Genomic DNA, 27166 nt, shown 5'->3' with positions numbered 1-27166 from the left:
CCCATCTGACAGGATGTGGATCTGTGTGTTTACACACACAGATCCATGGTCCTGCTCGGTTACCGGGCAATCGCGGGTGCCCGGCGGCCATCGCGGCCGCCGGGCACGTGCACCGGGACCCGAGCGATGCGGCGGGCGTGCGCGATGCGGCCCAGAACAACAGCTGCACCGTCCCGCCGTGTTCACTGTGGGCCAACCAATAGTATCTTGTAAAACTGTTCTTTTCTTGTCATATTAGGCCACAGTGACAAAATATTTTTTGCAGTGCCACCCTTAGTGATTGAACCCCATTAGAACCCCTATGAACGCCAAGCCAGGTCCCTGATGATGTCAAGTGTATGACAAAATGCATAGGGAGGAGCTTGTGAAGGGAGGTGACAGGAGTGTATGCCGGGACGCGGCGGCCATTTTGCTGGTGGTTTTAGGCTACTATACCGTGCCTGTTTTTCACCTTGAACATGTGACTGCAATATAGCGTTTTTTATTAATAAAAGCAGTTTTATAAAACTTACTACACTACGGGGCACATTTACTTCTATTTCATGGGCCAATTCATATACATGGATTCAACGTCATGAGAATGGGGACCGATTGTGGGGAGTATTATATATCCTGCTCCAGTCTGCTATATTTGCTGGTGTTTGGTGGTCTATGGCAGTTTGAGGTTTCCCTCTTCCACACAATGCTTATTTGACTCCTGTAATAAGGGTCCAAAGAGGAGGGTAAGAGGCAGTGTGTCTGGGTGCCGGTGGTGGTGATTTTCTCCCATACGATTTTTTGCTGTGCCCTATGGACCTTAGTACTAACTTTTTCTATTGATGATCAAAAACGATCTATGGACATTTCTTAGCGCTGCACCTATTTTATATATATTGTTTTATTGTTGTTCGCCAATATTGTGCTGGCTGCTTGTCCTGTTAGTACTTCTTTAGTTTTAGTGTTATTTAGCACAGCAGACACCGAATTCTATATATAAAAGACACAAATATAAAATAACTGAAATGTATTTTTTAATGCAAGAAGTGTGAATACCTGAATGCGACCTAATATGAGTCTTTTGCGGTCGCTGCACACCAGAACTCAGAGTGGGAGAAGAGGAAGCAGCACAAGAAGCCAATAAATTCATGTACTGACAAGGAGCATGCTGATAGGAGAAGAGAGCAGAGGGGCAGAGAAATTAGCTCAATAATGTGCTGTTACTGCTTTAGGCTTGGTTCACATATATACTAATCGGAAGCGTTGACATAATATGTGAACTGGACCGGATTTCAATGGAGCCAGTGCACACTTATCCGGGAAGGCCGCAGTCTGTTTTTGGGTCCTGTGTGATTTTGAGTCTGGTTTAGGTGCGAGTTTAAGTAAAAATTCACACTTGATTTGCACCTGAACCAGTGAAAAAAACCGCTTCGGACTGCAAACCGGAGCCGGACATGTGTGAACCTAGCCTTACTGTTCAGTCACTCCCTGGTGGAGGGCCCATGATGTCCTGGGCTCAGAGAAAGTGGATTGTCATTCAACCTGCAATACTGAGGTGTGAAACAGAAGTACTGCTGGGGATAGCTCCTAACAGAATATGAGTATTGCAAAAAAAAAAATAGATAAGGTTTCTTGGGCTATTAATTTTTTCCTTTTTTCTTTATTGACTATAATTCTGCTTTAATGAGTAAAGAGCTACACTAATGTTTGTCTTTTATACAGTATCTCACAAAAGTGAGTACACCCCCTCACATTTTTGTAAATATTTTATTATATTTTTTCATGTGACAACACTGAAGAAATGACACTTTGCTACAATGTAAAGTAGTGAGTGTACAGCTTGTATAACAGTGTAAATTTGCTGCCCCCCTCAAAATAACTCAACACACAGATAATAATGTCTAAACCGCTGGCAACAAAAGTGAGTACACCCATAAGTGAAAATGTCCAAATTGGGCCCAAAGTGTCAATATTTTGTGTGGCCACCATTATTTTTAGCTTCACAGGTTGCCACTGGAGTCCTCTTCCACTCCTCCATAAACGACATCACGGAGCTGGTGGATGTTAGAGACCTTGCGCTCCTCCACCTTCCATTTGAGGATGCCCCACAGATGCTTAATAGGGTTTAGGCCTGGAGACATGCTTGGCCAGTCCATCACCTTTACCCTCAGCTTCTTTAGCAAGGCAGTGGTCGTCTTTGAGGTGTGTTTGGGGTCGTTATCATGTTGGAATACTGCCCTGCAGCTCAGTCTCAGAAGGGAGGGGATCATGCTCTGCTTCAGTATGTCACAGTACATGTTGGCATTCATGGTTCCCTCAATGAACTGTAGCTCCCCAGTGCTGGCAGCACTCATGCAATCCCAGACCATGACACTCCCACCACCATGCTTGACTGTAGGCAACACACACTTGTCTTTGTAGTCCTCACCTTATTGCTGCCAAACACGCTTGACACCATCTGAAGCAAATAAGTTTATCTTGGTCTCATCAGACCACAGGACGTGACTCCAGTAATCCATGTCCTTAGTCTGCTTGTGTTCAGCAAACTGTTTGCGGGCTTTCTTGTGCATCATCTTTAGAAGAGACTTCCTTCTGGGACAACAGCCACACAGACCAATTTGATGCAGTGTGTGGCGTATGGTCTGAGCACTGAAAGGCTGACCCCCCACCCCTGCAGCTAAGTTGGCAGCACTCATACGTCTATTTCCCAAAGACAACCTCTGAATATGACGCTGATCATGTGCACTCAACTTCTTTGGTCGACCATGGCGAGGCCTGTTCTGAGTGGAACCTGTCCTGCTAAACCGATGTATGGTCTTGGCCACCGTGCTGCAGCTCAGTTTCAGGGTCTTGGCAATCTTCTTAAAGCCTAGGCCATCTTTATGTAGAGCAACAATTCTTTTTTTCTGATCCTTAGAAAATTCTTTGCCATGAGGTGCCATGTTGAACTTCCAGTGACCAGTATGAGAGAGTGAGAGCGATAACACCAAATTTAACACACCTGCTCCACATTCACACCTGAGACCTTGTAACACTAACGAGTCACATGACACCGGGGAGGGAAAATGGCTAATTGGGCCCAATTTGGAAATTTTCACTTAGGGGTGTACTCACTTTTGTTGCCAGCGGTTTAGAAATGAATGGCTGTGTGTTGAGTTATTTTGAGGGGACAGAAAATTTACACTGTTATACAAGCTGTACACTCACTACTTTACATTGTAGCAAAGTGTCATTTCTTCAGTGTTGTCACATGAAAAGATTTAGTAAAAAATATACAAAAATGTGAGGGGTGTACTCACTATTGTGAGATACTGTATTTGCCTGGGGTTTATATGGGTTCATATTTAAATAATGTCTTCCTAGATCACATTATTCTCTTGCTACATGTTTTCTTTAAGCTTCAGAAAAAAAGAACTTTATTATTGCACACAGCACACTGATTTCATACATATGCCCCCACAGCTATCAACACAATCAAGCGTGACGTAAATATATGTGTCGGCATTCTAACGCTTTAAGAATGCTGAACAGTAAGCTATTTTTCCATGTTTATTGCCAAGAGTTGTGTCTGTTCACCTGTGAGGTATTAAGAGGTGATTGGAATTTCTCATAATATAAATTTGTTCCAAGGACTTATGCATATTAAAAGAGAAACCAGCCTTTTAGTTTTGTTCTAAAATGTTTACATTTTGCCATATTTCATATAAGTTAGTACTGCATAATGCTGCAGCCTCCTGTCAATACTTTTTCTAGTCCATGTACATAAATAACTTAGAAATTATCAGCTGGACTTAGTAGTGTAGGGCAATGCCGGGACAAGGTCATCTAGAGCCCAGGGCGAACATGCCAAATTGCACCCCCCCCCCAAGATGTATGAGCATTATGTGTCAGCAAAAATCCCCTCCCCCTCTCTCCCCAAAAAAACAAGCACTAATCTGCACGCCGCCCCCCCTCCTTCCAGCACAAAGTCCCCTCCCACAATCCCCCATCCTAGCACATCCCATCCACCTATACCCCTTTATAACACAAACCCCCCAAATCCCCCCTCTTAGCACAAATCCTGTTCTCCAACCCCCCAACACAAACCGCCCAAATCACCACTCCTAGCTCACCTTCGACCCCAAGGTTCCCCCTTCTGAACACAAATCCCCTCCCCCCAATCTCCTTGTGGTGCCCTCCCCACTTCACATGATACCACAGTGCCCAGGGCAGCCACCCCTCTTGCCCACCCCTTGTCCTGGCCCTTGTGTAGGGCTACCCCCTCATGGGCTGCTGATTTTAGCTGGTTCTCCCCCAAACAGTACAGAGACCACCATCCACCTAAGCAACAACCTGGATCCAATAAACAGTCTATGAGTTGTCTTTTTGTAATTTATTGCTGATAAAACGGGGAGGGATTGAGGGCATGGGATGCTCCAAAAACTGTTAGCAAGTGGTTGTAAGAGGACAATCTTCTCCTTAAAGCGGATCTTCACTGCATCTGAGCACCACAAACCAAAAACACTAATTCATTTTTATTATTCAAAGCAAACTCCCCCATCCATTCATGTCTCTCTGCTTTATTTTGTTAATCACTATGAAAAACACCCCCCTAGCATTTCTGGCCATGACCATCTTGAGTAAGGGCCAATGATTTATGTAGAATTTACTTTATGGAATCCATGTGCCCTTAGCTCATGCATGCATGCAGGAGAGTGTGCTTAGCTTAGAAAATCTCTCCTCCTCTCCTCCCCTCATGAAGTCTCCTGGGATGTATGACATATAGTATCTCAAAAAAATGAGTACACCCCTCACATTTTTGTAAATATTTTATTCTATCTTTTCATGTGACAACACAGAAGAAATGACACTTTGCTACAATGTAAAGTAGTGAGTGTATAGCTTGTATAACAGTGTAAATTTGCTGTCCCCTCAAAATAACTCAACACACAGCCATTAATGTCTAAACCACTAGCAACAAAAGTGAGTACACCCCTAAGTGAAAGTTTGGCAAAGTTGGGCCCAAAGTGTCATTATTTTGTGTGGCCACCATTATTTTCCAGCACTGACCTAACCCTCTTGGGCATGGAGTTCATCAGAACTTCACAAGTTGCCACTGGAGTCCTCTTCCACTCCTCCATGAGGACATCGCAGAGCTGGTGGATGTTAGAGACCATGCGTTCCTCCACCTTCCATTTGAGGATGCCCACAGATGCTCAATAGTGTTTAGGTCTGGAGACATGCTTGGCCAGTCCATCACCTTTACCCTCAGCTTCTTTAGCAAGGCAGTGGTCATTTTGGAGGTGTGTTTGGGGTTGTTATCATGTTGGAATACTGCCCTGTGAGCCAGTCTCCGAAGGGAGGGGATCATGCTCTGCTTCAGTAAGTCACAGTACATGTTGGCATTCATGGTTCCCTCAATGAACTGTAGCTCCCCAGTGCTGGCAGCACTCTTGCAGCCCCAGAACATTACACTACCACCACCATCCTTGACTGTAGGCAAGACACACTTGTCTTTGTACTCCTCACCTGGTTTCCGCCACACATGCTTGACACCATCTGAACCAGATAAGTTTATCTTGGTCTCATCAGACCACACGACATGGTTCCAGTAATCCATGTCCTTAGTCTGCTTGTCTTTAGCAAACTTCCTTGTGCATCATCTTTAGAAGAGGCTTCCTTCTGGGATGACTGCCATGCAGACCAATTTGATGCAGTGTGCGGCCTATGGTCTGAGCACTGACAGGCTGACCCCCCACCCCTTCAACCTCTGCAGCAATGCTGGCAGCACTCATACGTCTATTTCCCAAAGGCAATCTCTGGATGTAATGCTGAGCACGTGGATTCAACTTCTTTGGTTGACCATGGTGAGGCCTGTTCTGAGTGGGACCTGTCCTGTTAAACCACTGTATGGTCTTGGCCATCGTGCTGCAGATCAGTTTCAGGGTCTTGGCAATCTTCCTATAGCCTAGGCCAGTGATGGTGAACCTTGGCACCCCAGATGTTTTGGAAGTACATTTCCCATGATGCTCATGCACTCTGCAGTGTAGGTGAGCATCATGGAATATGTAGTTCTAAAACATCTGGGGTGCCAAGGTTCGCCATCACTGGCCTAGGCCATCTTTTTGTAGAGCAGCAATTCTTTTTCAGATCCTCAGAGAGTTCTTTGCCATGAGGTGCCATGTTGAACTTCTAGCAACTAGTATGAGAGAGTGAGAGCGATAACAGCGAATTGAACACAGCTGCTTCCCATTCACACCTGAGACCTTGTAACACTAACGAGTCTCATGAAACCGGGGAGGAAAAATGGCTAATTGGGCCCAATTTGGACATTTTCACTTAGGGGTGTACTCACTTTTGTTGCCAGCGGTTTAAACAATAATGGCTGTGTGTTGAGTTATTTTGAGGGGACAGCAAATTTACACTGTTATACAAGCTCTACACTCACTACTTTACATTGTAGCACAGTGTAATTTCTTCAGTGTTGTCACATGAAAAGATATAATAAAATATTTACAAAAATGTGAGGGGTGTACTCACTTTTGTGAGATACTGTAATTTGCCTAGGCAAGAAACCAAGAAGTAACTGAAGAAATGTTAAAAAAAAGTTTAAAACAAGAAAGTATATCATATTTACTTATATATTTACTAGTGCTAGCAGCATGATGATTAAAAATAATCAATGTTGATTGGAAGAGTGCAGTTCCACAGTCTTGGGCCTCACATCCATGGAGCATAAGGCAATACTCCTTGATATCTGGTTACCCTGCACCACTGTACAGCTGTTGGTACCCAGTGCATGCACAGTACAGTGATCACAAGTCACCAGGACAGCTGCACACCTTCCAGCTTCATAAGGACACTTCCCAGTGAGTGAGACAGTTCTTTCTTTGTCCTTCAGTCAGTTCCAGATCACTTCCAGGTCCCAGCTCTGCACCACTAAGACCTCACAAAACAGCAACACAGTATATAGGCTGTTTCAGGGCAACAGCCCCCCTGAGGAAAGGAACTTTCCCTGCTGAGGAAAGACAATCTCTTTAGAGCTCCAGACTATTTATCAGCTTCCCAGCCACCACCTAGGCATACCTCCTCAGGGATTTGCTAGGCCCTGATCATTATTCAGGCTGGTTATTTGAATTCTCCCCCTCTAACCTCTAGAAGCTTCTTCTAGAGGTAGGGGGAAGCAATCAAGCTCCCAGCCTGTGAAACCCTGAACAGACCCGACCAGACCAGACCAAACCATCTCTGCTGCCCTGATTACAGAAGAAGCTAAAAACTAAATTTACCTAGCAGCCAAACTAGGAGGGTACTACAAGTGGTTCTAAACTCTAAATAAAGATTATTACTTCATAGTACCTACAGGTAGAAAAGTCAGTGAATGGTTGTTTTACCCCTTGGCTGCCACCGAAGTAGTACTTACCTTTAATGTACAATTCTTAATTAAAAGCAGCACAACATTTGTGGTACCTAGGCACCCTCAGTTCTTTAAGCCTCACAGATACTTGTCAGAATTCTGATATCGCCAGAAACATATCCCACCCACTCTTGCTTCTAAACACAGTATTGTATTGACAGTGTCTTCAGGGGGGCAGGATAGGAGGTGTAAAAGCTTATTGCTGAGAGTTTGCCCCCCTGCAGGCAAGAGTGTCAATTGTCTTGAGTAATTACAGATCAGACGACACGGCAGGATTGGACCCTTACGATATGACCTTGAAAAACTTAGCACATTTTTTTCTAAAGGGTTACATTTATGTTTAATATGTTTCTGTCAGAAAAATGCTGGACTGATCTAAGGTTTGATCTTGGTGGATGTATTGTGGAGTCAGTTTTCCTTTCGGGGGGATACTATCCAAAGAAGGGGCAATGTAGACGGGCCCTGTTAAGGCTCTTTAGTGGGTATAGAGTTGCACCCAATACAAACGTTTGCCACACTCAAAGGTATATTTGAGAAGCTTATTAAAAGTAGTTCATGGGTAACAGGCCAAGCCAACACGTGCCTGGAGAATTGCCTCCCCTTCCTCAGGGCTGTAAGTATTGATGTGATGGTAACAAACTTGAAAACATAGTGTAAGGAGCGTGTATACTCCACGACAGCTGCTAGTCTCATTCCAGCATCCTGCTTGTGCCTGTGATGCATTCTCCCTGTCTGCTTGTCCACCTGCAAAGTGATTGATGTAGCCAGTCTCTGGGTGGAAACTAAACCTGATTTAAGCCAGCCAAGCCTGCAGCCTCATGCTTGTAATAGTGTTTGTTACATGTGTTTCAAGTTCTCTGTTTGTTTGCCCTGCTTTGCTGTTTGGATTCCCCTGTTTTATGACCTTGGATTGGAACTTGGACTATTCTCTGAACTCTGCCTGCCTTTTGACTACGGATTGGACCCTGACATTTCTGAATCTTGCCTGCCTTGTACCTGAACTGTCATTGGACCACCCTGCCTGTCTGCCAACTTCAAATACCCATTTGCTGTGCTCAGTTCAGGTACCTTTTCGCTGTGCTCAGTGTGCACCTGCCCTGGTATGGTAGCCAGGCACTATAGCATTGTGTGCAAGACCTGGGGGCAACTGAATACCAGTAGGCTTGCTTGCCTTATGGGAAAGGGGGCTGCTATAGGTGAAGAACACAGGAGCCAACTGTAGTGCCTGACCACCTATGCCTGGGGTAGACTTGACACATAGAAGTGGTTGGAACAGCGATGCAGCTAAGAACAAGGCTTGTTTTAAGCAGTTTAATCCTCACCTTCTAACAGAGTGGCAGCATAAGAAATAGTCACCAAACAGGTGGTTTATATAATACTACAGCTTAAAGGAGTGGTGTCAGCTCTGCCCATTTGTCTTTGTTGAACTGCAAAATACCTCACTCTCCCCATCTCCACAACATAGAGGTATTTTGTAGTCAAAAGGGAATAACTGGGAGGGCTGATTAGACTCCTTGAGGTACTGTAATACAGGCAGAGTAAACAGGACACATGACAGCTCTGAATTTCTGACAAGATCAACAGGTATTTCTTTACACTTATTAAATAGATAACAAAACACTTTCAAGTGTACAACCACTTGACGACCGCCTAACTGTAAATATATGTCATTACTTTGATGTTAAATACTAGGGTTATGGCAGCAGCTAGCTGCTGTAATCCTGATATCTTTATTTACAATAGGCGGACAGTTAACAGTGGTTCCAGGGGCGGATTCGCTGCAAGATCACTTTTATAGGCAGAAGGAGAGGTGCCTCCCGCCGCTTCCTGGTCGTCTCTGAGCTTACCGGAGCCACCAGTAGGCCCGGACCCAATCCGTCAGATGCCTGGGCAGGAAGTTGTGTGAGGGCAAGATAGCCCACACTCGGCTCAATACCCTTGGAGGACCAGAGCATTGTCTGATGTCACTTCCCCCTCTCGTGCTTATAGGGATTTTTTTTCCCTTCTCAAAGCCAAAACTACTTTTTTTTTTTAATGCTTTAAAGGTAAAAGAGAGACCTGGGGTCTTTTTGACTCCAGATCTCTTAATAAAGATGACCTGTGGTGCTTATTTCTATTACAAGGGATGTCTACATTCCTTGTATTAGGAATAAAAGTGATAAAAAAAAATTAAAGGGACAGTGTAAAAATAAAAAAATAAAATAAATAAGATTTTTTTTTTTTTTAAAGAGCCCCATATAATAATTGTTTGAAAGACCGCTGTGCAAATACAGTGTGACATAAAATATTGCAACGACCGCCATTTTATTCTCTAGGGTCTCTGCTAAAAAATATGTATACAATGTTTTAGGCTGCTAATCAATTTTCTAGCAATAAAAAAAATAATAATTTCTTTTACTTGTAAACAACAAATATCAGAAAAGGGCCTGGTCTAGAAAAAACTGGGCAAAAAAAAAATAATTGTTAGGGATTACATACACTTTAAAGACCATCTTCTCTTATGTGCTACTTGATGCAAGCAGAAAAAGTTGGGTATGTAAGTCTATATGAATCTAAAAAAACTGCAATAAGAGCATTGGTCTAAATTTTGGTAAAAAAAAAAAAAATTAACCATAAGGGTTTTACATGTATCTGTTAATGAGACTGATTTCAAATATTACCTGTTTAATTGTTTGCAGCAGCCTTTTAAGAGTTTTCTTCTTCACTAAATATATGAGTCAATAATCAGTATCTTCTCTTGAGTATGAACTGACTGAAATATTGTGATGTTCTTGAAATACAGCATTGTGGCATTACTAGCTTATAGATTAGAAACAAATTGAACAAGGGGCCATTGGGTGGCAGTATGAACACTCGTTAACTAATTATACAACAGTGCCACATTCTGCAATATTCAATACATATGGCCAAAAAACTATTGAACTGCAGTTCATGGACTTTATGGGAGCAACCAAAGTAAAATTAAATATACAACTTTATTAATTCACAATAAGAGCTTAAAACTATTCAAAATTAAAACCACAGTAGCATTCTACACCCTAAATCACTAAGGGTGGTGGCTCAATTCTATATAAACAACCTATTTCATTACAGACTAAGAATTTAAAAAAGTAAGTTGTTTTATTTTCTTTCTCTTTTTCTTTTGTTTTTAGGTAGCATTTCTATATTAGCATCTTCTGCTCCTGAAGAAGTGGAATATGTAAAACCTGTTGAGCCCTTTGTGAGCGGGTGATGAAGCCCTCTACTATTTATATTATTCGGATTCTTAAGCCTCGTACACACGATCAGACTTTCGGCAGACAAAGCTTCAGACTTTTGTCCGACTTGTCTTGCATACAAACGGTACACAATTGTCAACCAACAAACATGAACGTAGTGACGTACTACGTGGAATTTCAGCTCTTGAGCGCCACCCTTTGGGCACCTTCTGCTAATGTCGTTTTTGGTGAGCATTGATTCCAAGCATGCGTGTTTGTGCTTTGGACTTTTGTGTGACGGACTTGTGTACAGTGCACACGATAGGAAAATCTGACAACAGACCGTTGTCCGCCGAAAATGTACTAGCCTGTATCCAACATTTGTCAGCGGAAAGTTAGACAAAAATTGTCTGATGGAGCGTACTAACGGTCGGATTTTAGGCAAACAGTCTGTCATCACTCAGTTCCCTGATGAAAATCCGCTTGTGTGTACGAGGCTTTAGTCTGTAATTGGGCCACCACCCTTAGTAATTTAGGGTGCAGAATGCTAGTATGTTTTTAATTTTTAATGGTTTTAAGCTCTTATTGTGCATTAATAAAATGTTTTATTTTATATTGTCTGGTTGTGCCCATAAAGTCCATGAACTGTGGTTCAATAATTTCTTGGCTATATGTTTTACCAGCTCATATGTATGCATGAATAGGCATCAGAAGCCACTATGGGCAGTTTTTCAGGAGGGGTTAGGATTGTACCTCTTCCTATGGGGGAGTAGGTATGTTGCATTAATCCCTCCCTCTATATTCTTACTTCACCTCTTTGGGAACTGTGATGGTGTGGAATGGCATGTTGCCCTTAAGAAAAAGACTGGCATTTTGAGAGGAGTGAATGCTTATGATACTTCAGTCATGAGAACACCAGCCCTTATATGTGGTGTGCTGAGCTTGTGTCAACGGAGGCATGCACATATATTTCCTATAAACTTATAACCATATATTGAAATTTAAGTAAGTACTTAATTCAAGGCAGTTTGGTGTACGTATGTGCTTTACCTAATGGGGCTATCCAAGCAAAAGTCACCTGTATGTTTTTAATAAGCAGTGGTGGGTTAATTTACTTTCAAGAGTCCCAAGGGGGGCCACACCCATAGCACCACGTTCTAGACCTTATTTATGTCTTCATCTTCACTAGGGTTTGACAAATCTAGCTTGCCTAAATGTTTACTGTTGTCACCTGCTCCTATGCCTGGGTGATAGTATTTCTTTCCACAACAGATATTTTACAGTTGGGTGGTGGTCCTAGAGTTAGGATATCTCAGGAGAGTGATCCTTCTGGGGCCTATCAGTTTTCAGAACTTCGCAAATGAAATAAGTTGTCATCGCTAAGCCAAATCTAGAGGACTCAGATTAGTCATAAGCTAGGTTAGGTGGATAGTCAGATTAAGTGGAATTTCTGTTTTTCATTCTGTTAATGTGATTTTATGCTTTAGGCATTAGTTCACCGGGCAAGGGAACCTTTAGTAACATAGGCTCTGATTCTTTGTTAAAAGCATTTGATACCTCCATGTCAAGGGTAAGTCATTGTTCTTCTGTCAATTACACAGGATTGACACTGCTGGCAGGGCAAGAATCACTACGCTACGCTTTTAGGATTCTTAAGGTTTTTACTTAGTTGCTGGATCCGTTTTGTAGCTATGCATGTTTTGAAAGAATTAGCCAGACAAGACAAAAGAGAGCTGACTAGAAAAGACAAAATGTCACACCACTAATCACCCACACAAAAGTGTTGGAGAAAAGTGCTTGGCCCAGACTTAATTAATTTCTCTGCTAGCTTCTTGTAGGGGATCTATCATGAGTTTGGAGCCTTTTCAGAAGACTTACACAGCTAGATGGTGACTGGGTCTAAGCACTTTTGTAGTGAGGTGACCCCCAAGAGAATGAGTTGTGGATCTGCTTTGTCTAACAGGAGCCAAGGAAATGTCCTGCTATGGCAAATCTATTTTTAGGGGTCATTTTTCTTAACATGTTTGTACGAGATATAAAGACACAATTGAGTCAAGTATAAAAATGTTGCATTGAAACATATACAAGGGATGCCCCTTGTCTCCTCAATGCCTTCGCTTTTGGTTGCACCAGGCCTCCACAAATCCCACTAAGATACCATAACTTGGTGTACTGAGACTTTCTGTTACAATTAATTAATTAAATTATATGGATTATGTGGGACAGACAATCAAAAACATACCCAAAATAGTTACAATGTACAAATAAGTATAAATGTATGTGAACTTATTTATTTAGGCACAATTTAGAAAGAAATGATTAATACTCTCAGCTAGATGTCTTTTATTGAAGTCTAAAGGCACACATTCTTTGGTGCTTAAACCAACACCCTATGGATAGGATTACCTCTTTTACACAGAACGTGATCTTGTTTTACTGGTCCAATCCTGCCTTAGACTATTGCGATGACGTGTAAATAGGCCAATTTGAAATAATGTACAGTCTTTCTAATCATGATAAAAAAATGTGTAACTAAACGGGAAAAATCTAATTTAGGGGTATTTTGGAAAATGTTCTATGTCTGGCTTCAAAGGATCATAAAAAAATTATATGAAATGAAAATTAAACTTATTTTACAGTACACTACTAGTCAAAATATTTCTAATTCTAGTTTGCCAGTCTTCGCCTGCAAGACAGCAGAGAGTCCTGGACCTAAATTGCAGTGGCAGCAAAGATTAATCCAGAATACACCCACAGCTGCTGATTGGAAAATAAAGGAACAGCAGCAAACCAATGAGCCTTCCCTCTGTTGTCACCATGTTCCCTAAAAGCACATGTGCACTGAAGCAGAGCGCAGTTAGATCCCAGTGCTGGCACATCCTCCTTCCTCTCTGACTGAATGCTGTTTTGTAGAACATTACAAGAAGCTGATATCAAGGAAAATTACACTATTTGAACAACAAACACACACATTGATTTTTAAATAATGCATACAGCCATTGATTGCATTTTACATCTGCCTGAAATTTAGCAAATTTCATGCAACACCCAAATAACATTTTTAGCATTTTTGTGAGACAGATAGAGCTTTCTCTTTATGGTTTTTATAACCACTGGATTTTTTCTTTTTTTTGCTATATAAACAAACAAATACATGTGTATTTTAGTTTCTGTTATAAAATTTTGCAAATATATAAACTTTCTTCATAAATTTAGGCTGAAATGTGTTCTGCTACATTTATTTGACAAAAATAACCCAAATCAGTGATTATTTTCAGTCCGTGGGAAAGTTGCAAAGTATGGTATATATATTTAAATAATATATATTTAAATAATTGATCAGTCCTAATGTACTCACTGCCATTTTCTGAGGCCCTAAATAGCCAGTACAGTACAAATACCCCCCAAATTACCCCTTTTTGGAAAGTAGACAGTACTATGCATTTAGTAGGATGCATGATGTATTTTTTTGTCACAATTTTTGGGAAAATTAAGAACACACACAACATAGGTATACTTAGAATTACACCCCAAAACACATTCTGCTATGCCTCCCGAGTATGGGAATGACACATTTGTGAGACTTTTTCACAGCTTAGATGCATAGAGAGGCCCAAAATCCAAGGAGTGCCTTGGGCTTTCAAGGAGCACAAATTAAGCATAAATTATGCATCTAATTTCCTGACTACCTATCACATTTTTGGAGGTCCTGGAGCACCAGAACAGTGGAAACCCCCACAAAATTACCTCATTTGGGAAATCAAACACTCCAGGTATTTTCTGAAAGGCATAGTGAGTCTTTTGAAAATGTCATTTTTCACCACGTTTTTGGAAAAGAGAGATAGTGTCCCCTCTGAGGAGAGCTGTAGTGTCAGTGAACCCACATCCCTAATAAAATGAAGAAAAAATTACTCAAACATGAGTGTATATCCTCTAGTGGGACTTTGATTTGGGTCACTGACAGGTAGGTAAGTATTAATGTATTGAGTAGAAACTAAAAAATAAGTTATTTATTATGGAAAAAAGATAAAAACATAGCAACTACGACATAACATAATGAGCATTAAAATGGATGCATATACATGGAGATCAGAAGAAATAACATTGACCAATTCTATTGTATAATAACAGATAGAAAAAACCTGACGTTTCAAGGTAATAAAGGGATCAACCTCTTCTTCAGGGGTAATAAGTTTATTACCTTAGTTATTATAAACTTATTACCCCTGAAGAAGAGGTTGATCCCTTTATTACCTCGAAACGTCTGTTTTTTTCCTATCTGTTATTATACAATAGAATTGGTCAATGTTATTTCTTCTGATCTCCAGGTATATGCATCCATTTTAATGATCATTATGTTATGTCATAGTTACTATGTTTTTATCTTTTTTGCATAATAAATATCTTCTTTTTTAATTTCTACTTCTCTACTCAATACATTAATACTTACCTACCTGTCAGTGACCCAAATCAAAGTCCCACTAGAGGATATACACTCATGTTTGAGTAATTTTTTCTTCATTTTTGGAAAATACAGGAAAGAAAATGAAAATGTACTTTTTTACACAACGTTGCCAATTAATAAGATATTTCTAACACACATCATGGGCATACTTAGAATTACACCCCAAAACAGATTCTGCTACTCTTTCTGAATATGATGATATCACATGTGTGAGATTTTTTCACAGCCTAGCCATATAGAGGGGCCCAAAATCCAAGGAAGCACTTTCAGGTGTTCTAAGGACATGAATTACGCATCTAATTTCTTGATTACTTATCACATTTTTGGATGGCCCTGGAGCATAAGGATAGTAGAAACACCCATAAAATGACATCATTTTGGAGAATAAACACCCCAAGGTATTTTTTAAGAGGCATGGTGAGTCTTTTGAAGACTTCATTCCATTGCCGCAAGTTTTTGGAAAATATGGAAAGAAAAAAAATTTTTTTTGCACAGTTGCCGATTTATTAAGATATTTCTCACACACACCATAGGCATACTTAGAATTACACCCCAAAACACTTTGTGCTACTCCTCCCGAATATGGCAATACCACATGTGTGAGACTTTTTTTTTCATTTTCTGGACTAATTATGTACTGGACATTGTATCTTGTTTATCACACAAATCAACGAATTGTGCCAATTGCAGGAGCAATGCCTTACAGGCTGCAGAGTACAAATAAATAAATGCACATTTTTTACCTGCAAAAAAATTTTTTGTCAAAGGTGGACTTAGCCTTTAACCCTTTACACACACAACACTAGCTGCCACCAATTGTTTTACCGGAAACACCCACTGTTCACAGTATGTGCTTTAACAGTTCTGTAAATCATGCCAAGTTATGTTATGCCAGAGAGAAATATGATAGAGAATAAAATATAGTAGTACTCTTCAAAGAGACAGGAATTCTTCAAGTTCTAGTTTACAGCATTTACAGATCATTCTTAACAATTTTTAGATATCAGTGCAAGCTAACTATTTACAGAAAAATATATTACAAAAATAGACAATAGCAACAGTACAATAAATAGAAATAAAAATTGAAAGTGGTTGTAAACCCTCACATGTACCCAGTAGAGTTGGGCTGAACACCCCCTGGTTCGGTTCACGCAGGAACTCTTGAACATAAGTTTAGACCCAAACTCTGAACCCTATTAAAGTCTATGGGACCCGAACTTGAAAATCAAAAGTGCCTATTTTGAATGCTTATATTTAAGTTATTGGCCATGAAAAGGGTATGGCGGCTCGGGTACTTGGGGACATGTATCAATGCAAAATTAGTTTAAAAAAAAGATTTTTTACAGGAGCAGTGATTTTAATGATGCTTAAAGTAAAACAATAAAAATGAAAAATTTCTTTAAATATAGTGCCTAGGGGGTCCACTTAGACTGCCTGTAAAGTGGCGCATCTGTACCACAAATAGAACTGCAGCAAAACTGACATTTTTTAAAAACAAAAAAAAAGAAAGACATTTAAATTGCCGGCAATACAATATCATTGCTGGTAATAGAAAATTGTTTAAAATAACGGCATGGGGGTCACCCCCCAATCCATGCCATGTCCTCTGGGGGCTACAGTATATAAGAACTGTCAAACAGCAGAGCCTGCAGTCAGCGGTTAACCTTCGTTGCTGGCGGAGCGCTTCTTTTTTCCTTTTTTGAGTTTCGGCGGTGGCGGAAGGCATCGTGATTGACAATGGATCTACATCGGGGGACATTGCCCCATTGTTTTTTTTTTATTTTAATAAAAGAATTGTCAAAAACTGTGTGTGTTTTTATTTCTTTGACACTTTTTTGGTGAATGGGTAGGCCATACTCATTCACATGGGGGGACGGGATCTGAGGTCTAAAGGGGGCTTCCAGATTCTGCTAAGCCTCCTGCCCACAGACCCCCACAGCACAGGGTTGTCGGTAAGAGGCCCCCCTGCCCAAAAGCACCCCCATGTTGAGGGCATGTGACCTGGTATGGTTCAGGGAGGAGGGGGCACTCGCTTGTCCCCCCTCCTTTCCTGTCCTGCTAGGCTGCACGCTCAGATAAGAGTTTTTGACTTTGGGGGGGACCCTACGCCATTTTAAAAAAAAATTTGCAGTGGGAGTTCCCCTCAAAATCCATACCAGATCTAGGGGTCTGGTATGGATTTTGGGAGGGACCCCACACAGTTTTTTTTTATTTTGGTGTGGGGTTCCCCTTAAATTCCATATCAGACCCAAAGGGTCTGGTATAGATTTGGGTTTTTTTTTACATTTTTCTATTGCCGGCAATGGGTTTTTCTATTCAGCTGTCAGTGGGGAAGCCTGTTTACAGCTGATGACTTATCCATTGTTAAGGATGCTGCAGCCAGCTTCCCGGCCCACTCCTTAACATCCAGCTATTCCCTGTGCCCTGATTGGGCCAAGCTTTTCCCAATTCGGGCTTAGAATGCACTGTGCAGTGCAGTGTGAGGTGCTCAGCGGGCAAACATCCTTCTGAGTGGCCCACAAATTCGGGTGTTTGCCAAACAGGTGATGTTCGGGCCGAATTTTTGCTTGTCTCTAACTGTTCGCCCAACTCTAGTACCCAGTGAAGTGACTAGCATTAGGTGATACACAGAGATTAAACAAATCCTCTTACATAAGTTGTAGCTGTTCATCTGCAGCCATTTCTTCTGAAGATCATTCTGAAAACATAAACAGAAACTGATTTTTCCTTAGTTCTAGGAGCAGGGGGCAGGGATCTGGGATCTGAAGTCTGCACATAGCCCACAGCTCTGAGCCTTGATTGGAGGAAAGGGACACACCCCCTTCACACAGTACGGAAAACACGCACGGCTATGAGTCACAGGCTGAGCGCTGCAGTCCCCCCGTCACCATTTTAACTCTTGGTGTCGGAAAAGCTGCCAGACAGCAGGGAGAAGTGACACTCTGGGCTTTGGAGAGAGACAAGTATGACGAATTATGAGATTTTTTCATATTTCACGTCTGATGTTTACAGCTACTTTAAAAAGGTTTTGCCCAGTCTGTGGTTCCAGCCAATTCCTTCAGCGTAAGTCCAGTCACTGGCCTTTAGAATAACTTCTAGCATGTGTGCATCGTTTTGAAACCAGTTGCCAATTGAGGCTAGGTTCACACTGCTGCGAATTTTATTGCGAATTTGAGCCGCTGCGATCGCTCAAATTCCTAAGTCATTTTAATAACATTGTTTTCCATGAGTGCTGTTCACATCAATGCGTTGCGAATTTAACCTGCGTAAAAAAAGGGTCCTGTCCGAGTTTGATCCGTGTGCAATGCGAATTCAGCTCCATAGATTGCAAAATTTGCAGTAGAATCGCAAGAACACACAAAGAATTCGCAATGCAAATTTGCAACGCAATCGGATCAAAATCGCGCTAAATTCGCACTGCAGCAGTGTGAACCTAGCCTCAAGCAGCTTTTACTGGACCTTTTGGAGGGTACCACTGAGCCAACCCCCACACAATCAAAATAACCTTGGGGTGTGAAATTAGGAGGCTGAAGAAACTTTGACATTTTCAGTGAACTCTCCCACAATATCAATTTTTCTAACCATAGTAATGATTTTATATGACCACCTGGTACAAAATCCCAATTTGATAGACCTCAAATATGATATGGATTTGATGCCAGTGCCAAGTGGGAATGTGTCTAATCTGCCTCCTGAGCTTCACAATATATGAGAATTTGCTCCTAACATGAAGATGGTGCTTAATTGTAGGTCTCTGCTTATCAGAGCTCTGCCTTCCAGATATCCTGCTAGTGACATCCAATTAGCTGTTTAGGGCTGTCTCACTTACATTTGTGTAGAGTTTAGCCCACATTCACACCGGGCCATTTTGACATGCGATTTGACATGTCAAATCGCCGGCTATTACCGGCAATGGCCTTGTCCGAATCGGTGCAACGCCGACTTTGCGGCACCGCACCGATTCCCAGAAGTAATTCCTGCACTACTTTTGGTGACTTCGGGGGCGATTTCAACAGACATCTGTGCAGCAACCCACACAGATGTCTCTGAAATCAGTTCTGATCCCGGGAAATTCGGGACAGTTGGCAAGTATGCTGTTTGTGAGGGGCCTGGATACTGAGTTACAGAGAGCTGACTGAGGGGCTGTTGTCTGAGGATCTAGTCTGGTATCACAGGGAAAAGGTGTTGCATGGATGTTGGAAGGAGACAACCAACTTTCCAAGGACATTTGTAAATACAGGTAGCGAGTGAGATCTTAAAGTTGATGTAAACCCCAATTTTTTTTTTTTTATTGACATCATACTGTAGAGTATAAGATTTCCTATCATTTGAGCCCAGTCTTTCCACACAGAGTTAATCTATCTCTGAGCAATCCTCTTTTATTGTTCAGTGAGAGAAATCTTGACAAACTGAGAAAAACTTTGTCAAATACTCCCCCTTGCTGTGAGTGACAGCCTAAGACACATGCATGATTTTTTAATTCCCTCCCCCACTCCTTTCTTCAGCAGCTCTGCAAGGATTGGCTGTTCCACACCTCAGCATGATTTGGCATGCTGAAGTCATGTGGTTACTTTCCTGTCTTTTCACTGGATGTTAGAGATCATAGCAGATGTTCAGTTAGAAATACACAGGAGAAAATGCATATTGACAAGGGGAGTGTAGAGGTGGGCGGGGAGTCTACTGACATCACGACTCCACCCACCGAGCTCCAGACAACAGACCCACCCACAGAATATGCAGTTTTTCGTCTCTCATAACAGACAGAGGGGAGACATTTGACAGGTAAAGATACATGCAGGAGGCATGTATATCCTTATAGATAACCCCTATGGCAGTAGTTTAGAAAGGATGACATTGGGTTTACATCCACTTTAAAGACTTTTGGGCTACTGACACTCCTCTGGTGCTAGAGAGTCAGCTATGTGTTTGTGTAAAGGGGACATTGGCCGGTGTCCTGAGAAACTCAGTCTATCTAGTTCTTTGTGATGGGACTCTGATTGCTCAAAGAAGATTTTGTGCTTTTAACTAGGGTTGCACCGATACTGATTACCGGAAACCGATACCGGAAGTGATGTCGCTAGGGAGCGGACCACCTCTTCCTCCCCTCCGGACAGTGCCATCCCCGCCTCCTCCTCCCTGTGGCATCGCTAAGTGCAGGCCCGCCCGTCCTAACAGCTCACCAGCCTTGTCTCCTTGCTGCACACTTCCCTCCTCCAGCTCTGACTGCTGGTTACACAGAGCGCTGGATCCGGGCTCTCCCTGGCTGGATGCTGAGGCAGAGAACAGGAGGGGCTCTGTATGTAGATACTGTATGAGCAGTATCCTGTTGTACTGAGCAGCAGGGCTCTGTCCCTTCTCCGTGTGCTGTCCGGCCAGCTCCTCTACCGCGAGAGACAGAAGATGCGGATGGATCTATGGGCTCCCCAGATTTCAGTTGTAGCCCCCCACCATGGACATTGTGGCCACGGAGCTTCTCTCCAATCCCCGCACTCAGGGCTGGGACAAGAGGGGGGAGGACAGGAGAAGTGTCAGCGGCAGAGAGGAGGAGGTGCAGGTTCTCTCTCATCCTGTTAGTGGAGTGCTCCTCTATAGAGTACCTATACCATGCCTGTAGTCTCTGAATGTCTCCTGTATGCCTGTAGTCTCTGGCTGTCTCCTATATACCTGCAGTATCTGGCTGTCTCCTTTACCGTGCAGTCTCTGGCTGTCTCCTTTACCATGCAGTCTCTGGCTGTCTCCTTTACCATGCAGTCTCTGGCTGTCTCCTGTACCATGCAGTCACTGGCTGTCTCCTGTACCATGCAGTCTTTGGCTGTCTCTTGTACCATGCCTGCAGTCTCTGACAGTCTCCTGTACCATGCCTGCAGTCACTGCTGTCACTTCTGCCTGTTCCCTCCTTCTTCCCTCTACCAGCTGTCACCTCTGCCCCCATGTCTCCCAATAACCCTCCTATCCCCATCTTCTTCCACCTCAGTGATCACAGCCTTTTCCATCCCAACTCTATCACCTCACAATCCCTATTTCATCACACCCCCAACTACCTTGCCCTCACCCTCTACTCCCACCTTGCCGTCACCCAACTCCCTAACAACAACCCCCCCACCACCTCCCAAACCACCCCTCTTCCTAGGCGATCGGTATCAGTAATTGGTTTCGGCGAGTACCTGCAAAAAAGTTTCAGTAGTTGTAATCGGGGTTAAAAAAAATGGTATCGGTGCATCCCTACTTTTAACTGCTTCTACTAAAAAGCCAATTCCACTGTGTTGCTTTTGCAAGGACATTTGCTTCAGTTCTACAGAAGGAAGTTTGCTGTCCTCAACTTGTACATAGTTTTTATACTTTTTGGAGTATCCCACTCAAATTCCCCCAACCCTATCCATGCTACCCCAAAAATAAAAACATCAAAAACCACACACCTTGACTTGTCCTTGAGCCAAGGAGAGATTGTCAACGCATGCCTGGCTGTGGGGCTTGCACTGGGGAAAAGAACCTGAGCAATTTTCGATGGCTTCTTCGGTGATAGCACTACATTAATATCAAAGAAAAACAAACCCCCAACATAAATAACAAAAATAAAATTCTGAAACAAAACCCCACTTGCAACAAGCAAGTGAATTGGGCCACAGTTAAATGTGACTGCTGCCTTTGGTTCACTCACAAGCTATAATTAAAACGTAATTCAAATTCCAAATAAAAAAAGGGCAAGAAAGGAGGTGGTTACTAAAAAAGCTAGCAATCAGAATTAAAGTGCAATTTCCTAACTGACTATCATTTCTTCATATGCAGTTTGTCAGCCATAGTTCAAAGTCCATGCAATCCATTCCAACATGACAATGACCTAAAGCACACAGAAAAATGACCACACCGTGGATGAAGGAGAAAAAGGTGAAAGTCCTTGCATGGTCTAGTCAGAGCCCAAAGTTAAACACCATTGAAAATCTGTGGACAGAGTCCACAAACGGTCACCATCAAATTTAGCTGAACTTGAGCAGTTCTGCAAAGAAGAGTGGGCAAATATTGCAAAGTCTACATGTGCAAAGTTAGTGAAGACAATTCTCAACAGACTAAAGGCTGTAATTAAAGCAAAAGGTGGTTCAACAAAAATACTGACATAAGGAGGGTGATCCTTTTTCCAACTTAGTGATTCTGTTTTTGAATTATTCTATTTTTTTATGTTGGTGTTATATCTTTCACTTGGATGTTATACGTTGCACTAGTAAATACAGCTGGATAAAACAAAAATGGTATCTGTCTTTGTTTTAGGCTGCAAAGCAACAAAATATGATTATTTTAATGGGGGGTGATTCTTTTCTATACCCACTGTAGGTCAAAGGGGGCATATTTTAAAGTGTGTTTACTGCTAGTATGTAAAATGTAAGTTCTTGAATGTGCATTACCTAGGCTATAATATATGCTTGGATTTGCTTGCCCTGCTGTAATTTCATATAGGGACTTAGTTTTAACTAAGCACCAGCATTTTAAAATAAATAAACCTAAATATGCAAACAAGTGTACATTTTTAGGAAGAAAGCAAACTTTAAACAGAACAAATGATTGAAAAATATAAAAATAAAAAATGTAAAAACTGTGGAAAAAGCTAAAATGATATGCATATTGAGAATATTACTCAGTGGAACTGTAGCTAAAGAAACAAAAAAATACTGACAAGAATATTATTATTATACAGGATTTATATAGCGACAATGGTTTGCGCAGCGCTTTACAACATTAGGGCAGACAGTACAATTACAGTAAAATTCAATATTGGAGGAATCAGAGAGCCCTGATCGTTAGAGCTTACAATCTAGGAGGGAGGGTCAAGTTATACAAAAGGGTACAGTCTGACAGATTGGGGTAGGCAATTCCAGAGGATAGGCGAGGCTCGAGAGAAGTCCTGGAGCAGATATGGGAGGAGGTGATGAGGGAGCTAGAGAGCAGGAGGTCTTGGGAGGAACGAAGAGGGCGATTAGGTTGGTATTTTGAGACTAGGCTAGTGATGTAGCTGGGGGCAGAGTTGTGGATGGCTTTGTAAATTATTGTTAATATTTTGAATGTAATTTGTTGGGCGAGTGGCAGCCAATGGAGTGATTGGCAGAGAGGGGTGGAGGACACTGAGCGCTTTGTAAGGTGGATGAGTCTGGCAGCAGAATTCATGATGAACTGAAGGGGGGATAGTCTATTGTTTTTAAACTTGAAACCAAACTGCAGAAATTAATTTATTTTTTGCATTGTATTCCACATTTCCTTTACAAGCACACCACTCAAGTAAATCTGGTGCCATCTTCCTTGAAGGTAGAAAGCTAATATTACCCAGCTATGATGCCTGCATGGTAATACTACACATACACACAAAGTACATATAAGATTGTTTATATCGGTCCAAAGAAGGAGTTCTTACGGGTTTAAGAATGTCATCTCAATCTGGCATTTCAAAGAGAATGGACAGTGGAGTGCCTGCAACAGGGGGAAATTCCTAAAAAGAAAACCTTTACAAGGATTGTTTTGGCAGGAAAAATATCTCATTTTTAAAAAACAAGATTTATAATTTATTAAATAAACATATATGGGGTACTAAAGTTTTGCTTTGAGAAATAAGTTATCGGCTATCCATGCATATCCTTAATATTTTATAGCATAGTCTCATTTGCTTTGTTTCACAAAGGAAAAACAATTATAAAGTTGGTGGAAGTAATGTTAAGATTATGCCTCACAAAGACATTCTAGCGGGTTCTTTAAAACCTGTAATCAGTATGCACAAAGTGCAATCTACACTATAGAGATGCAAATTCTGAGCTTCTGTGGAGAGCCATGTTGTACATCTACTGTGCACACGGGATGAGAGCTAAGCAGCCACAGCATGACATGATGAATTAAATGGACTTCACAGTTTCAGCTGTGTGTCCAGCAGCAGGGGACTGAAGGCGGCCCTGAATATATTTAACAGTCATTTTCAAATATGTGGTGCAGATCTCAGTGGGAACATTAATAAGAAGAATTGTGAATGGCTAAATCTCTCCTGAATACAAATTCCTAAAGTTACTTTAATCAGACTGTTTACTATTTCTGATCTGAAAATGATCTCTTTAAAACTTATAACAAACATTCAGATTTCAGATCTGTGCAATTAGAAATTATTTCTGATTTGCTCTTACGTCTTTGACAAAGCCTAGGTAATCTGTACATAGAACTCTGAGAGAGGTATGAGACCTCCTAATGACCTTAGTAGCTGCAATGCCATGGAACCAACCATACCTTCATACCTTAATAGCATCCCAGTCTTATGCCGTGTACACACGATCAGATTTTCCGACGACAAAACCGTGGATTTTTATTCGAAGGTTGTTGGCTCAAACTTGTCTTGCATACACACGGTCACACAAATGTTGGCCAAAAATTCCGAACGTGAGAACGCGGTGATGTACAACACGTACGATGAGCCGAGAAAAATGAAATTCAATAGCCAGTGCTTCTCCTTCGGCTTCATTCAGAGCATGCGTGAACTTTTGTGGACGGACTTGTGTACACACAATCAGACTTTCCGACAACAAGTTTTGTTGGCGGAAAATTTGAGAACCTGCTATCAAACATTTGTTGGCGGAAATTCCGACAACAAATGTTCGATGGTGCATACACACGGTCGGACTTTCCGACAACAAGCTCACATCGAACATTTCCCGTCGGAAGATCCGGCCGTGTGTACGCAACATAAGTTTGTAGGATTCAATATTGAATTGGCCCAACCTTTGCAGCTTTAACAGCATCAACTCTTCTGGAAAGACTGTCCACAAGGTTTAGGAGTGTGTCTATGGGAATGTTTGACCATTCTTCCAGAAGCACATTTGTGAGGTCAGGCACTGATGTGGACGAGAAGGCCTGGCTCGCAGTCTCCGCTCTAATTCATCCCAAAGGTGTTCTATTGGGTTGAAGACAGGACTCTGTGCAGGCCGGTCAAGTTCCTCCACCCCAAACTCGCTCATCCATGGCTTTTTAGACCTTGCTTTGTGCACTAGTCCAAATCATTTGGTGAAGGGGGGGTTATGGTGTGGGGTTTTTTTTCAGGGGTTGGTCTCGGCCCCTTAGTTCCAATGAAGGGAACTCTTAGGGTGTCAGCATACCAAGACATTTTGGACAATATCATGCTCCCAACTTTGTGGGAACAGTTTGGGGATGTCCCCTTCCTGTTCCAGCATGACTGTGCACAAAGCAAAGTCCATAAAGACATGGATGAGCGAGTTTGGGGTGGAGGAACTTGATTGGCCTGCACAAAGACCTGACCTCAACCCGATAGAACACCTTTAGGAACCACACACGATCCAAATATCAGACGAAAAATACCACTTTTGACGCGATCGTACAATAATCGGATCATTAGTACAGAGCTTTCGAGAGCCGATCACGACAATTCATCTGATATTATTCAATCGGACAAGCACGAAAATTTTCCTAGTACGATACCAAGAGTGCCTATCGTAGCAAGCCACTTGCTATGGGGGCACTCATGCGGGCTCGCTCCCCAGCTATCTCTGTGTGTCCGACTAGACTCTGTCCCCTGCTCCCCCCTCACTGGCTCAGCTGCTGCTCTCATGCACTGTGCTGGATCATTTTAGCTGGGCTTTACTGTCATTTTAGTGGTTTTATTTGGTTGCTTGCAGGGAGCTTTTAACCCTGCTAGCGGCCAATGAGGGGGTTAAATGCGTCCATGTAGCGCCGCTGCCAAATCGCTTTGCATTTGCTTCGGTAGCGGTGCCTATTCATTTCAATGGGCAGGAGTGTTGTATTCACCACGCCTTCACCGCTCCAAAGATGCTGCTTGCAGGACTTTTTTTAACATCCTGCCAGCGCATCGCCTGTGTGAAAGCACTCGGGCTTTCTCACTGAGAGTGCAGGGGAGGTGTTTTTAGGTGCTTTACAGGGGCTATTTTTAGCCCAAAATCGCCTGAAACACACCCCAGTGTGAAAGGGGTTTTACTCAATTAACATTTCATTTTGGCACATGAGCTGTAAATGGAAAGAAAATCCTATAGGACAGGCAATGATCCAACATTTGCAAGCAATTTAAAATATGTATAACATGCTCTTCTGCTGCATATGCTTGCCTCTTGTTGTTGGTTACTCTTTAAAGCCTAGATGGGCCAGATATTGTAAGCCATAAACATATTGTTTGTGAATAGTGGAATGCGTATGAACACAATTGCTGACAGTATGTTTTTTCTGCAGTTAGCTGGACACCACATCATCACATACAGGCTTTTTCATATAAACAGTTCAAAAAGCAGTGATGTGCAAAATGTGGTAATCCAAAGCAACCAATCAAAAATAATCTCTTAACTGATTGAAATACTGTAAATGAATATCTGGTTGACTTGGTTTACTTTTTACATACCACTGCCATATGCAGTACTTTAGTGATTCTGCCTTGTAGCATTTTATATTAGTAAACCATTTTAGCTACTTTTTTCTTGTCTGTGGTCCACATATTGGGCAGAATATACCTACCCTGCTCAGACATTTTTCGTCATCAGTCATTAGTGCCCAAACATGTTATGAACTTTTGGCTAAATAAGACAGTAGAACATGTCCTTTTTCTTTGTTATGGTTTGCAATTACAAAAACCTAAGTTCACTGAATAGCATTCTTCCCATGAAGTATGATGGACGCTATAAGCAGCATCAGTTGAATTTTATTAACCTTAAATCATATGGGAACACAGATGAAATGAAACACAAAGTACAACATTAAACAGCCTTTCTCAACATTTTAACCCCTGATGAACCCTTACATTTTTTTTTCAGGTTTTGGGAAACCCATGCTTAAAACCAATTTATTGGAGGTCAGTGGGAAAAATGCCTATTACCTTGGTGGTCAGTGGGAAGCATGCCCCCTTACAATGGTGGTCACAATGCACCCAACTAAAGACAACTAAAAGATTACTGCTTCATGCAGCTGACTCTGCCAAGTGGAACTGGCCCAGGAACTATGCAGGCAGCACCACATAGGAGGTCAATCAGCAACAGCTCAAGGAACCCTTACCTTAGCAACCTCTGTAGGAACCCTGGGATTCCAAATAATCAGTGTTTAGAACGGTTTACATAAACAGTACATGTGTACAAGAGCTCTTAAAGGGATGGTATTCAA

At 41.9% G+C, this 27166-nt stretch overlaps 2 protein-coding genes across 2 annotated transcripts in view; one reads left to right on the top strand and one right to left on the bottom strand.

The window, feature by feature from the left end:
- SYN2 (synapsin II) overlaps positions 1-27166 on the top strand; it is a 446027-nt gene that overhangs the window by 310871 nt on the left and 107990 nt on the right. The window lies entirely within an intron of this gene.
- The window catches only part of TIMP4 (TIMP metallopeptidase inhibitor 4), a 57054-nt gene that overhangs the window by 28982 nt on the left and 906 nt on the right, over positions 1-27166 (bottom strand). The window lies entirely within an intron of this gene.

This window comes from Aquarana catesbeiana, linkage group LG07 (genome assembly GCF_042186555.1).
Source record: "Aquarana catesbeiana isolate 2022-GZ linkage group LG07, ASM4218655v1, whole genome shotgun sequence".
Lineage (NCBI taxonomy): Eukaryota > Metazoa > Chordata > Amphibia > Anura > Ranidae > Aquarana > Aquarana catesbeiana.
This window is presented reverse-complemented; position numbering and strand designations above follow the sequence as displayed.